This window comes from Aotus nancymaae, unplaced genomic scaffold (assembly GCF_030222135.1).
Source record: "Aotus nancymaae isolate 86718 unplaced genomic scaffold, 86718_ANA_hifiasm-v0.15.2.pri h1tg000003l, whole genome shotgun sequence".
In the NCBI taxonomy this organism is placed as follows: domain Eukaryota; kingdom Metazoa; phylum Chordata; class Mammalia; order Primates; family Aotidae; genus Aotus; species Aotus nancymaae.
In genome coordinates this window covers 13,015,067-13,030,664 of record NW_026988414.1, presented here as the reverse complement: position 1 = coordinate 13,030,664, position 15,598 = coordinate 13,015,067, and positions in this window count along the sequence as shown.

The window sequence follows — 15,598 nt, the reverse complement described above, 5'->3', positions numbered from 1 at the left end:
ACAGTGTTCTGATTAAACTTATATGTGGTATTTAAAGTAGTTCAATTTATAGAAACAGAAAGTGGGATGGTCATTGGAGGCTGAGGAAAAGGAGACTTGCTGTTTAAAGGGGTATAGAGTTTCAATTTTGCAAGATTAAAAAAGTTCTGGAGAGCTATTTCACAGCAGTATGAATACACTTAACACTACAGAACCGTACACTTAAAATGCTTAAGATGGCAAATGTTATAAAATGTGTTTTTTAACCACAGTAAAGAAAAAATAACTATAACCTTTTCAAAAACTTAGAGCACAAAGTTAAATATAGAAGTTTATGAATACATTGATCCTCTACCATTGTTTCTCTCTCCTAAACTCATAGATTTCCTCCACAGAGACAATAGCTGTTAATGATTTCTGTGTTTCCTCTCAGAGAGTCTAAAATATACACACGTGTGTATATATATATCTATATATATATTCATTTCTTATCTTTTTACACTGAAGATGTATCAGGATTCAATCAGAGGAGAACCAGTGTGAGACACACATACACTTTTATGCACACATACACTAATACATGCATACGCACAGTATGCATATACAGGGATTTATTAGGCAAAACTAGTTTATGCAATTATGGGGGCTCACTAAACAAATCAGTAGTCTGTAGGACAGGTAGTCAGGAAGGGAAGATCGCATGCAAACTGGAATTGCACAAACACAAGATGAAACTCCTTGTGCACAAACAGTGGTCAGGAAGGAAGATCAAGAAAGAATAACTATTGACCCAGCTGTTTGAAGTATCTGCCTCAGGAAATTCCTGAGACTCTTTGTGAAGGCCTTCCAGGTGACTGAATCAGGGCCACACGGGATAATCTTCCTGTTACTTAACTAAAACTTAACTGCTTAGGGACTTAAATCACACCTGTGAAATCACTTCACAGTAACATCTACATTAGTGTTTTATTGAATAACTGGAAGAAAGTGTGGGTATGCTACTAAAAGTGGCCACAGCTTTCTTTATATTTCCCAACTCTCCTGAGAGGATATCCCTTACAGATCTCCCTAATAAGAAATGTATTATGAAGTACCTCCTGGGACCATGGCTCAGCCTAGCCAAGTTGCTACATCAAAAAGCATCCCGGGGTGCCGTGCTCCACACGATGCTCGCACTTCATCTTGTGTCAGGAAGATTTATCAGCCACAAGATATTTGAAGGCATATGTGTAACAACTTCTTTTACTGATGGAGATTTATGTTATTCCCAGTTATTTTCTCACTTCCCACAATGCCTCAATATTTACCTTATATGTATCTTTCTTAGATGTACCAACATATTTGTAAACAATATTATTAAAAGTGGGAATGTTAAGTCAAATCATATATGTGTTTAAGAATTTTGCCAAATATTGCTAAATTTCTCTTTAGAGAGGATGCAGGAGCTTACTCTTCCACCAAGTCTTAGGCATTCCTTATGCCTAGATGGTCTTTCCTCTTCTTTGCTTGGGTTTCACCCAGCTCAGTACTATGTATTCTTCCCCAGGCAGATATCGTATCTCCAAAGTGTGGAGCTTCCCATGAATCTACATTTTCACCACCTTGAATTTAATCCCTCATACCTGAGTTATTAAAGCAAATATTGATTCCAGTATCATGCATTACAAATAGGGTATGCTAGCCAATATGTGGTAAACTTCTGGAGAGTCACAGGAATTTGAAGTGGGAGATACCAAACAGAATAAAGCATACCCTCTCTCACATACTGTTCAGTTTTCCTAAAAACTATTTTTGCAAACTTAGGTATCCGCTTTCAGAATTTGTAAAGCCACCTGTGCCCTATTGGATAGACCCTTTGAAACTTTCTAAGGTGATTTTATTTGGGAGAATATTCTAATTAGAGATATAATTGCACAGCTAATTATGAATAACACTTAAATGGTAGAGTAAGTTTGCAAAAAGGTTTGACCTTAGAAAGAAGAGAGTGCAACAAACGCATGACAAGAAGAAGGCTTAGATATGTACCTGTGCCTTTCCCTTTTAGTCTAAAATACGTAGATCTAGTCTTAATTTAACAATTTTACCTTTTCAGTATGAACTCAAGGCTCAACTAATGATATGACCTCTGTTCAGTGACATACAGGAAAGGTTGTTAAAGACTTAAAAATGCCTGTGCACTTTCAGGAGAGAGAGAGGATGTACTGGCTCAGATGTTTTGAGTTCAGAAATCTGCAGCCGTTTGAAAACCCAGCGAACTGAATGGGAATAAAATTGTCCACATCAAACAAAAGCTGTCCATAGCTTTCGTGCCCGGTCTTATCCTTTAGAGCATCAAAGAAATCCTTTTCCTCCATGGACAAAATAACCTCACATAAATCAATAAAGGAAGAGGCAGTAAGAAGAGAGTTTGCCAGATTCAAGTAAGCAGAAGGAATTAGGGCTGGGGAAGGTCTGATGGAAGGAGTGTATGGAGAGAAAAAGAGAGAAAATACTGTTGCTATTCAAGGGACAGAGTTGGGCCATGTAAAGCATGGGTGAGAACAGCAATTAATGGAAGAGAGAGAAAGTGAAGAGAGAGAAAACAAAAAGAAGACTGATAGGATTGAGAAAATGCAGGGGAAGGGAAGACAGAAAAAAAAAGCTATCCACTAGGCTGTTTGCTACTCTTTTTATTTAGTTAGATATTAGAGGTGGGGGTCTCACTATGTTGCCCAGGGTGGAGTGCTGTGGCTATTCTCAGGTACGATCATAGCACACGATGGCCTCGAACTCCTGGGCTCAAGCAATCCTCCCATTTCAGTTTCCCGAGGAGCTGGGATTACAGGTTATTGATACATTTTTACTGAATGCCTATTATAGGTTCAGGACTCTGAGACTGAGCACCTTCGTGAGGGTTATGATCCAGTCTAGTCCTGGCCCCTAGTACCTAATATGCTCTGGCACCTTCCCAGCCCCTGGTGATGTCGTGTTGAACAAGACGTGGCCCTCGTTCCAAAGGGAGAAAACAAGGAAGGTTGGTAGGCAATTATAAGCCAATGTGATACAACCTATGAGAGGGGGCACTCAGGGGGTTATAAAAACACACACAATAGGGGCAGTTAACTTCCTCCAGGAGAAATTAGAGTTGGGATAGAGACTAAGGAAATGAAAAGACAGCAAAGCAAGAACAGACTAACATTTCCTCATGGTTTGTGTAGGTAAGGAAAATGATGATGATGACTATAACAGCTAATGTCAATTTTAAGGCACTACCTTTACGTTCTCTCTCCTTATCTAGGTTCTCACAGATGTTATCCCATATTAACACAGCAGTATTGAGTAATATCAATTACTGACACATTTTGAATGTGAGTAAATTCCACATTTGAGTCAGGTAATTTTCTCAAATTTACAGAATGTGAACCCATCCATATTCTTCTTGCATCTAAGACTGTGGTCCTTCCGTTACACTACGTTGCTAAGAGGGGAAGGGAAGAAAGAGTGATAGAAGATGAGAGGATGGGAAGTGTGCAAGAGAAGAGAGGAAAGAGGAAAGAAACATAATAAAGAATGAATTGGTCCTTAGAAGAAGGAAGGCCCCAGGTGAGGAATGGAGGCAGTAAGGTAGTGAGCAGAGTAAGCAAGGATGATAAGGTCATGCACATGTAAGAAAGCTGCACGTGGACAAAAAGTTCTGAGTGTATACTATGGAACAAATGGATACAATAGATGGAAAGAGACCAAGAGAAAGGGAAAGAGAAGCACCATAATTGAGAGATCCCAGGGTCAGATGGTGACCATGAAGAGCCTCAATTGATTTTACAAAACTGGCCCTCTTGGGCACTTAGTTTGGATTCCTGTGACTCTGGCCTCTCTGCAAAAGCCAACATTGTCTCTGACCCTTGACGTCCCCAAGGCAGAGAGGTAATATAAGGTCTGAGATGTGAGCTGAGGCATATCACTGTTGGTCTATCTAGCCAACATCAGCACTGTGAACACAAATCTCTGCCTTTCCTGCAATAGAACAATGGAAAGGGATTGTATAACACTAAGGAGAGAGGAAAGAAGAAAAGCATGTAGGTCAGAAGGAGAGCCACTGGGTCCAGACAGTAGAATTACAGAGAATTTTCAAGACCAATATTTTATTTTACAGATGGGAAAACTAAGGCCCAGAAAGAACAGAAGTCCTGATATAGATCTCTCAGCAAATTGAGGCCAAAGCCAATTTGCTGAAACTTACTTCTCTTCAGCGTGTTCTCTGTCATCCCATCTGTGAGAGGAAGGGGAAGAAGAGACCCAGGGAATGCAGGCACTCGGGTAACTGAAAGAATGTTAAGGGCCAGCTTGCTCTTCTGCAGTTCCCCAGGGCAGGGGTGTTTGCCTACAGGTAGATCTCATTCAGCAAGCTCAGGTTGCAAGAGATTGTGGGTTTAAGCAGGTGCTGCTATTTCTGTTTTGTTCCGTGTCTATTTTCAAGCACAGGATGCTGTGGGAAGGACTTGTGAAACAGTAGCTTTGCTGTTCCTTCATTTTTTTTTCCTTCCCCCATTCAGTCTCCCTTTCTGCAAACCACAACTCCAACTCTGGCTTATTCCTGTAGAAAAGGGTGCTTCAAACCTCCACAGGCTGATCTGGGATGAAGTGCTGCCTGTCTCGAGTGAGTCGCTCTGGCTTATGTAGGAAAAGGTAAGGAGGGAGCCTCATATTAGCTCTCTGTGATGGCGCCTTGGAGTTCACTCAAACTAACATCAGTAAGCTTCCTGGCAACTGGGGCTCAATAGATGTCTGCTGAGTCAATGAGTGAATTAATGAATGATTAACATCTGAAGTACTCCTCTTTAGTTTGTAAGTGGGAACACTTAAGGCCAATAAGTGAAAAGATCTTCCAAATGTGTTGCAGGTGAATGACAGTGCCAAAATTAGAAGCAGGTCTTCTGAAGAAGCACAGTGAGCAGGGATGGGGTCACGACACAGCTATGCCATAATAAACCATGAAGGCAATGCTTGATCTAAATCCTTCAGGCTCAGTCTATGCTAGTGAGTTTAGAAGTAAATCAAGAGGAAAATCTATGCATGAGAAGTCCCCAGAGGCAGAAAGTACATGAGAGCATGAACTCCTCGGATCCACCATAAGAGGTCCATGCTCACAAGGTGAGGCAGGTTCAGGCACGTAGAAGGAGTTGTAGGTTGCAATAAGCAAGGAAGCTCCATGTATGCTGCAAGAGTCAACCCTATGAAATTGCCAAGCTGAATTTCGAAAAGAGCCAAGAATAGGAAAGGATATCAAGGACAGGAAAAGTGAAGCAGGATAATGAAAGGTAGAGAAAAAGGAAAGAAATTGTGGGTTCTTCCAGAATCAATGAATCTCATACCAAGAAATGGCCAATGGGACCACAGCATGTGCACTAGGCAATTGTAAGAAATTATATCAAAGAAAGATATTTAGAAAGAGCAGTTGATGTCAGAAGCGCTATTTGAAAGGGAGTATTCCTTTAAAAGGGTGCAAAGGAAAGGGTGGTCTAGTGGGCTGACCTGTTTCTCTGGCCCAATGAGAACAGAGAACAGACAGGTGCATCTTCCCCTGAATTATCTCTGAGTTTGAGTAAGGGCTCACGGTAGAACTGGGAACGGCTGGAATTACCTCTCTAGCAAGCGGGAACTTCTTGAAAATCAATCTCCATGAAAAACGGCAACAGGTAATTCCAGAAGAGCTTTTGTTTGTTTCCCTAAAGTAACTGTAGAAGAATTAAATCCATACTTGAGAGGGCAGCAGATCACTGTTTTATAGGAGGTATAATCTGGTGTGGTACAAAGTGCATTAGATTAATATGCTCTGCTCTTAGCTCAGTCGGTGGATTTGAGAGAAATCACTTTCTGCCTTGAAGCCTGTTTCCCTATCTATAAACTACTAGTGCTTTATAGGAATTTTGAAGTCATAACCTACTTTATTTTGTCTCTATGTCTCCTTCGTAAATATTTACAACACCTGTCTTTCCTTCTTACTGTGGAAAATCACGAGGGGTAGCAAAATCACGTCTCATTTAATTACTTTTACCTGGGTAACAAGGGAGAGGCTCTTCAGAAAGAGAACCAGGAGCTCTGGGAGGAAACCAGTTTAGAAATATGTTGATTATTGCTTAATAATTAGTCAGACTCTGAGGTCCTTAAAACAGAAACAAGATGATATTGAGGTGATTATGGATGCTTTTACGTGTTAGTTCCTGGCAAGTCTCCTTCCTCGTATGCATAGGCAAAACTGCTTCCTTAACCAAGGTCAGGTTAAATGGACTGAACGTGGACAGCTCTAAATTTGGCTGCAAGCCACTCAGAGCTTAATAACCATTGCATTTCGTCCCGTGAACTTTGTGACTCAGGTCGGTTTCACATTTCTTATGAGCGCTCTTTCTGCAAATGCCTTTTCTCACAAAGAGCATTTCTAAAGGTTGAATATAGTGATTAGTGACACATACGCACTTAATCTTCTCCAGTCTCTCCCTGTCTGTGACTCCCCTTCGCGCTTCTAGTCCTCGAGTTTTATGCCCGTATCAAGGAAATGTTTTCATCTGTCTCGCTGCTATTTTCTTTTCTGTCTTATAAATCCTTAAAGAAATGTAGTGTCAGTGAATTTAGTGAGAGTCTGGATGGATGGCTCCAGAGAATGAATTCTCTTCATCTGAAGAACAGTCTCTATACACAGAGAAGCAAATAGCATCTTCCAGTTCTGTCAATGTGATTATTAAGCATGTATAGAGCTTTTCCCTCTCTCACTATAACAGCTACAAGCAGTTTAATTAGTAGGTTTTCACCCCAGAGTTGTAAAGATAGATGATTCAATTTATCCACTCTTAGATTAAATGCGCATTTGAACCCAAGCACTCTGATAGAGTACCTAGAGCTCTCGGCTTGGTGTCAAATGCCCTGGGTTAACCTTTGAGGCCTGCAGTTTTAAAAAGTGACACACCTACTACAAATCAGTTCATGATTCAGGGTCAAAAAAAAAAGTGCACATTGTGATACCATCAGAGCATGCATTCTCAATGACAATGAGACAATCTGCTTCCCCAAGGGGGTGAAGATTGGTTCTTACAAGAAGAAAAAAAAAAAAACTTACTCTTTTTAGATACAAAGCATGGACTTGCATAATGCATAGAAACAGACATTCAGTATATCTGTGATATTAAAATTTTATGGAAAGGGGGGCAATTAGGGAAAAAAATGTCTAAAATTTCTCCTCAGGAGGTATAATAATGAAAAAAGTTGAGAAACCATGAAACAGAATAGGGATGGAATATCCTTTGAGCACCTACTGTGTTACAGCCCTGATGATTCCATTAAGCTTCACAACAACGCTGTAAGAGAGCTGTGGATAAGTGTCTTCATTTAATACGATATTCAGGATAGGAGGCAACTTAGACAATACGTGCCAAATACCTTTTGGCAATAAAGTTCCATACAAATATAAGGTGTTATTACAAGTATTAGTGATTTCTTAATAGTGTATATAGCTGTTAGCAGTAGTTGGGAAATAAACTACCCTAAAGCTAATAACTTAAAACAATAACCATTTGTTTAGTTCACCATTCTGTGGGTCCACAAATTAAGCTGGGTTCAGCTGAGCAGTTCTGGGATTGACTGGGCTCCCTCACAGACCTGCAGTAAGCCACCGGTCATTCAGGCAGCTCTGCTCCTGCAGGTTGGCTGGCCGTTGGCTGTGGCAATGGAAGTACCTAGGACTAGTACATATCATGGCCCAGAAGGTCAGCCCAGTTTGTTTTCCCAGGGTAGCAGCAGGATTCCAGGAGACCAGCTGAAGTGGAAAAGACCTCTTGAGGTTTAGGCTTAAAACCAACACAGTCATTTCAGCTATAAAACATTTGTCCACAGCAAATCCCAAGGCGAACACAGTTTCATGCAGTAGAAGGAACTACATTTCTTGATGGGTGAGGCTACAAAGCCACATTGCACGGGATATAAATGAATGAAGGTGAATTGTAAAGGGTATGAATGAATTGCAGGCTTTAGGATAAACAGTCTTTCTCATCACACTAAGCAGAAATCATAGTCACTGGCTCGTCTATCTTGGGACCAAAAACATACCTTTAAAACTGTACATGGTGACATGAATGTTAATTGTTACCATCCTCTGGCTTTTTATTTTTAAACCATACTTGGAATGTGGGAGCAAAAGAGTTGACACAACGTTCCCTCATACAAACGGTGTGGAATAGTGGCAAAACAAGCACTTGCTAAGTAGCTCTGTGAGAGTTTAGAAGAGATACAGTCCTTTTCCAAAGCTTGCTTTAAATACCTTCCTTTTGAGAAAGGCAGTCTCATAGACGTGCTAACTAGCCATTCATCTCAAGTTCCCAAGTTTTATTCAAGCATTAAGTCAGGGCATCAAAAAGGCGAGTGCTTGGACACCATTATATCAGCTTTACACAAAATTGCCTGCCCTGAGTTATGATTTAATGTCATACCCTGTGCCTTTATGGAGGGTTAGTATGTGAGTCACCCAAGAGAAGAATATTTCTATATCTTTTGGAAAATTCTGGGTTGTAGATAAAGTGCACTGAATTTTCTTTGTATTTCCTTTACATATAGGTGTACATGCTAAATTTCTGCTTGAGTTAAGGTCCAGAAAGAATTTTCTCTGTAGATGAATTATTGCGTAACTTCAGATGTTTCTCTTTATAGCTTAGCTCCTAGAAAATAAACTAATTGCCGCTGTACTATAATCTTGTCAACTCAAGTGTCTGAAAGTGCCAGTTCTGTTTTTTCTCAAATGCATTTTCAAATAACCTTATATGTTATTTATCCCACTTGCCTCAACTACTAAGTCACCTTAAGCTATTTCAAAAGAAGTCAAAGGACATATTTAAAATATCTTTGATTTTTAAGTGAACTAGTGTCCAGGGGAGATGTTTGTATAATTATGAGTTTGGGTTTGAAAGATTAGCCCTTCAGATGCTATTTTTATCACTCTGTATACAAAGATTATGTTAAGCTGCTTCCTCATGGATGGGGGCACTGGGGTTTTGCTCTTTGATCCTGATAATTTTACTTTCCTGAATTGTGGTTATCTGATTGAAGAATCTTTCTCCTGAGTTACACTTTTTTTCTATAACAATATATATCTTTTTTTAGATATAGCAGTATTATATTTACTAGATTTACCAATTATATTTAATGATACACAATTTAGATAAAAGATTTAAAGTGCCATGAAACTTCCCTAGCTTTAAACTGATTTTCCCTTTGATAATCTTCATGTTGGTCATAGCTTTTAAAATGCATTTGTGTTTCTGATTGTCATTAGTTCAGCAACTCTTTGGGGGCTGCTCTAAACTTGAAGTCAGATCAGTTTAAGTGTGAAACCTTATCCCTAGTGTTTGCTGCTGTTTCTTGTGGGTTTTCATCATAGTGGCCAATAAATATTTACTGAGTGACTGAATAAGTGTTCAGTCTACATCTTTGTCACTGTCAGGGAGATTCCTGACCACACTGGCCAAACTATCTCAACCATGCTATGGGCATGAAATTACATGCTTTACAAGTTGGTTGCAAAAACTGAGTAAGATAATGACCATAAAAAGCTGCAGTGAATTATGAAGCATTGTAGATGTGGATGTGCATAAGAAAGAATCTTCTTCTTTGGCTTCCTCTTCTTTTTCAGCTCTAACATTGATCTTATCATGACTCATGGTTTTATTCTGAAAACAGACTTGAGATATTTTCCTCCAGAGCTGTTTTTGGAGCAGTACGCAAGAATGTTCTGAAAGTTCACTGATTAATGAACACCTGTCCAAGGAGGCCTTCTACACCCTTGGAGGTTCAGTGAAAGCCCAAGACGCTTACAAATATGAGTCCTGCCATTAAATTGCTTCTGATCTACAGCTACATTAAGTCTGTTACGCCCTTTGGCTGAAGGAAGCATGTGACATTTCTCCTTTATTGCCATATGACATCAATTTCCTCCCATTTGGGGGAGTATGGAAGCAGGGGAGATGGTAAGAAGTGGGAGAAGCAGAGAGAAACACACAAAGACAAAAGCACCCCAGACCTGTTTTCTTACATCACTGTGAAAACTAATGAGCACTAAACCGATAAAAACAGAGAAAAAGCTCTAAAATAATAATAAATAATATAAGGATATTTATGTATTAAATAAAACTAGAGTAGGACACAGACAATGAAGTCGCAACTAGGGAAATTGTGGAGGCTTTCATGGGATATCTGAGACCCATGGGCTGCTCCTCAGTGGTAGGAAGGAAATATCTGAGATTCTGAAAAGAGCACTCAATTTTCAGTTAGAGTCTTGGATCTTAACCTTGAGTAAGACTTTATAGCTCTTTGAACCTTAGTTTCTTTTATCTGTTAACTAAAAGTTTAATACAAGGTGGCCTCTAAGATTTTCTTCAAGCCTCAAAGGTCATGACTCTGTCCATAAATTTGTGAAAACAAATGCCACGTGTTTTTAGTCACTATAACATCTCAAATTCTATCTCTAATTTGAGATAGAGTAAGTGGATGCAAAGAGTTGCAGTCCAGTCACTCTAAAGTTGACTGGGCCTCTGTGCTTATCTCACTTAAACAGTGATGGTTAAAAGGTATGGGCCAGGAAGAAGGGGCTTGCCTCTCAGGGACACTGTCAGAGACTCTGGCAGAGCTAGTTTGAAAAATACATTTTAATAAAATTGTCATTAGTTTTGTGTTTAGTCACAGCATATATTTATCAAAAGAAAACACAAACTTCAGTTAAAAAGCAGAAACTGAGCACATACGACATCACACTGAAAATGTTTGTGTCTTTCTCTTGCATAAACCTATGGCTTGCTCCTCAGTGGTAGGAAAGAAACACGATGATTTTTTAACACTTTATCATCAGCCTGACCGATGGTGGATTCTCAATATTCATGGAAATGAACTGAATCCCTCTTATCTGTTTCCTAAGTGAAAGTCTATTTGAAAAATAAGGCCACTCTGTTCATGTGAAGCAGGGGATGAAGAGAGTAAGCAGAGTAGATCCTTAATCCTCAACGTTCTTTATCTTGCATTTTTTTTTTCTCTCAAATGCCTTTATAGAGAGATGGATTTTTTTTTTTTTTTTTGGTAGCTATAAAGTTAAAAAAACACACTGTGAAATATTTAACATGTAATCATTTTATACTATACAGTTAATCAATAAAAGCAGTAATGGAGAGTTGTGTAATAAATTAAATATGAATGTAGTTGGAAGTAACAGTGCTTCCAGGCATCAGCTACATGTCCATTAGAGCCAAGGCAGACAGGTGTAATATTTGTTGAATAAATAGCTACTATTGACAAGCAGAAAAGGGGGAAGGCAAACAATCAAGAAATGTCATTCTGTTTTTTTAAAAAGTAAAGAAAATATATTTATTTACCCTGTATTGTGAATATATTAGAATTGTGCTGGTTTTCAATAAAACAAACACTTATTAAGACAAAAATTAGGTTGAATCATCACAAACTACTATTTTTATAGGTCAAAAATGGTGGATATTTTGGAATGTTCACATGTTTTAACCTATAACTATGTATGTAAAGCAGTGCTGCTAGTCACTGTGCAATTTCAAAGATTAATATAGTCTTTATTATATTATTATATTCTATTTTAGTCCCTTGAGAGTGTGAAGAGGCTTATCAAAATATTCACAATGAAATGAAAGAATACAAATTGATTAAAATAAGAGAAGCTAAAACTTATATGGAAATTCAAGATCAGAGAAAATCCAGATTATACAGATCCTATATTCTTGCCAATTATTAAAACTGATACAAAACATGACTCTGAGCATCCTAGCAGCCAAGACAGGTAGAAGAAGTAAAAAGAATATTGGTTTTCACATAAGTATAAGGCCTACAAAAAGAAGATTTATGTCACAGAGGTCTGAGTCCCACATGGAAATGTGGGATTTGTTATTTGTTATTGAAATAACAAAGACTTTTAGTACCAGGACGTGATATCATCTAGTAGTGTTTTATTTTTGTTTTGTTTGTGGTGGTGTTTTTCATATTTATTTGTTTGTTTTTAATTTTCAGATCAGATAGCAGAGAATGAGGATCCAATGGGAGGGTTTTAGAAGAAAAAATGTGGAGAAAGTATCATTTGATTGTACTCTCAAAAGTGTATAAAAAAGCCTGTGATAACTAAAGAACAACACCTAGAAACAGGAAAGTTAGAACGCGGTAGGCTATTGTGAGGAAAAAAATTAGAAATGACCCAGAAATTTACACCTGCCCCTCACTAAAAGGACCAGGGAGGAGACACCAGATCAGGCCAACAAGATAAGGAAATCGACTCTGTGCTGGCCATTTCAAAAAGAAAATTGTATAAAGTAATGGTATTAACAAACATTGTATTTAGTATATGCCAGTCATGATTCTGAGTGCTTCACATATATTGACTCATTAAATTCACATAAGTAAAAGTCCTATAAAACAATAACCTTTTAAGGTAGGAAATACAGTCACATTTTACAGATGCAGAAACTGAAGCATGGACAGTTACATAACTTCCCAAGACCACCCAGCTAGCAAGTACCAGACCTAGGTTTCAAAGCTGGCAGTTCAAAGCCCATGCTGTCAATGGCTGTGTCAATGGTGATCTTGGGTAAGTTCTGCCTCTCTTATATCTGCTGCCTTTCATGTCTATAGACCTTTAGGAGTCTTACCAAACAATTCAACATGTATTTAGTTACACTCACAATGCACACATATAGGCAACACATGGTTTGTCACCTGGAAGAAGAGACACTCATATGACAAGATGTTGTCAGAGAATGGCATAATGGAATAGAACTCAGGGGACCGTGAAATGTGTTGGTTAAAAGCAAGGGTTCTGAAGCCAGAGAAATGGTTTGACTTCTTGTAATTTACTACCAAAGAAACCTCCAAGATGTTTTCTAATCCCTCCTAACTTCAGTGGTCTAAATCATTAAGCAGGGACAATAGTGTCAGTCTCACTGAGTTTGTGCATGGATTAAATGAGATATTGTATAAAAAGCATTTTTAGTATATTTTCTGGAAGACAGTAGCTCACAACAAAGAGTACTAGTGGTGGTATGTTGGTGGTGGGGATGACTAGGATACACAGACAGAGGCACAAGCCCCCAGAAAAGGATTAATGATGCCCGTTACCTTAGCTGAAGCTCTGCAGATAGATCAGAGAATATCCAGCTTGATCTAAATTCAGACACTGCCTGGCCCATATATTCATCAATAGGTGAAGACAGAGTACAACAGTGAGACCTCATTCACTATTTCAGGACAACTCCCTCTTACAGGTTGAGGAAAAAAATCAACATAGCCTCTTTCAGGTTTGTCACTTCAGTTTGAATGTCACCAAATTATGGATGTCCCCAAACCATAGGGCGCTGTAGCTGAATAAGCCCACAGAATTTAACTAATCCAACTCCTTCACTCTAGCATATGTGGAAACTGAGGGTCAGAAATAAATGAATTGCTCAAAGTTCCAGGGCAACTCAAGGCAGACCTCATCAGTGCCTCTCACTCTAGAGTTGTTTTTTGTGTTCGTTTGCTGCCCTAGCTTGCCCCATTGAGGCAATCTTTCACTCATTGATAATGATTAGGGGTGGCGTGTGATAAAAACTAGGAAGACAGAGATGAAAGTCTCGCGTGTGTGTGTGTGTGTGTGTGTGTGTGTGTGTATTTATTCATAGCTGTGAAAGACATATACTCCTCAGTAAACTAGGAAAGTGAAAAAGGATTGAACCAAAGAAGGCATAAAAATATTCACTAATCTTATAATGATTGTAGTGAAAGGCCACCTAATCTGTATGGCATTAGAAATGGTCAGGAAAGGCCTCTGGAAATAGTTGATGACAAAGCTAAGAAGAAAAGGTGTAACTAAGAGAAAAGGAACAGGACATTGTTTCCAGAGAAGGATGTAAAAAGGAATGAAATCAGGCATTCCTACATAGAAAGCATGGACCCCACAGTCAGAGAAGAAATCAGACATACTCAACTGCAAAGGCTGCCAGATGCATTTTAACATAATATCCTCTGCCTTGCTCCCAATCCTCTGCTCAGATAGGACTGCTATTAATTCAACCCTCAAGACAAAGAATACTGGGCACAGGGAAGTTGAACAACCTTCCCATATAGTGCAATAAGCATGAGACCTTGAATTCAAAACCCAGCATCCTGACTCCAGAGTCTGTGCACGGTCCTAACTAGTTAAATACCATGCAGCATGCTTCTCTGAAATCAAAACCACTAGAAAATTAAGTCTATCTTAGATAGAAACATAATTCCAGAGAAAAGCACGCAAAAAGTTCAGTTTGGCATATGAAACTAAAAATGCATTAATATATTTTAGCTTATATAGTCAGAATTTATTTAATAATTTTAACTGCAAGCTAATTCATAAAATGATGAGAAAATGAGCCGGGTCTTGATTTTTTAACAGTAATTTTTCTGACAAAATTGTATGATCAAATGAAATGAAATCCTTCACTTTGCATTTAACTTTCATATCATGATTAGGAGGAAAGGTAATTTTTGTAAAAATATTTGAGAGATTCATCACTTTTCCCCTGAGGCTTCTCTTAAGCCTTTGATATTCAAATATTTCTCTTTTGAAGCTTCTAATCATCTTCCATGTTGATTTTCTTTTTTTCAATTGTTAATTGGTCTAACTCAGCCAAATCCTTATTTGCAAATGGCTTAGGATGTGATTCTAGTATCACTTTCATCAACTTCATGATATTGTGTAGCTTTCACAGGACTACAATTTCATTTTAAAAGTGAAGTGCATTGTATTCTCATTGTGATGTTAGTACTCAAAATACTTTATAAAATCATGACAACCTAAACACCAAAAAGTTATTTTTATAAGATGGGAAGAAATGGAGTAGACACCTTGGCAGGGGTTAATTTTATAACAATAGTTTTACTGAATATTTTTGTATAATGAAGACATTAGCACAATCATAGCTAACTGAACTTAAGTAATAAACACGTATATAACAAGGATTCACATACTTACAAATGCCTGGACATTCCCAAGGGTCCCAGAGCAGAAAAGTGAAAAACAGGGGACCCCATCTGCTCAATTTGGAAAAAGGAACATCTTGGGAAAAAAGCAGAAAAATGATTTTGTAAATAGAGTTGTATTTCTTATGTACATTCGCTGTATATAGCGCAGCTCCTATTAATGGATATCACTAAGTTTATGTGGAGTAAAGATTTTTTTCCAGTACTTTGATGACTGAGTACATGCTGTGAGCTGCCCAGAGAGTGTTTTTCCAGGGAGGCGAACTACATATAAGCTCAATGACTTGAAGTTCCCTTTGCCTAGAGTGGATAAAGGACTTTTGAAATTCACTACCTTGTGGGCACCATCCTTCTCCCAGCGAAAAATATAAATAATTAGTTCTGTCTTCTTGGTCTGCAGCTTGCATTTAGAACTAGGGAGCAGACATTTTAATGAAGAAACTGAACATCAGTGCTATCCACTGGTAATTCTTGGTTTAGAGGGTATCCCAAACGTCCAGTTAATTCCTCATTGTCAATGAAGACAAGTAACAGAGATGTATTCTTCAATTCAAGGAGAGAAACGCTGACAGAGAGATTCTCTCTTCCCTGTTATGCCCGGTGC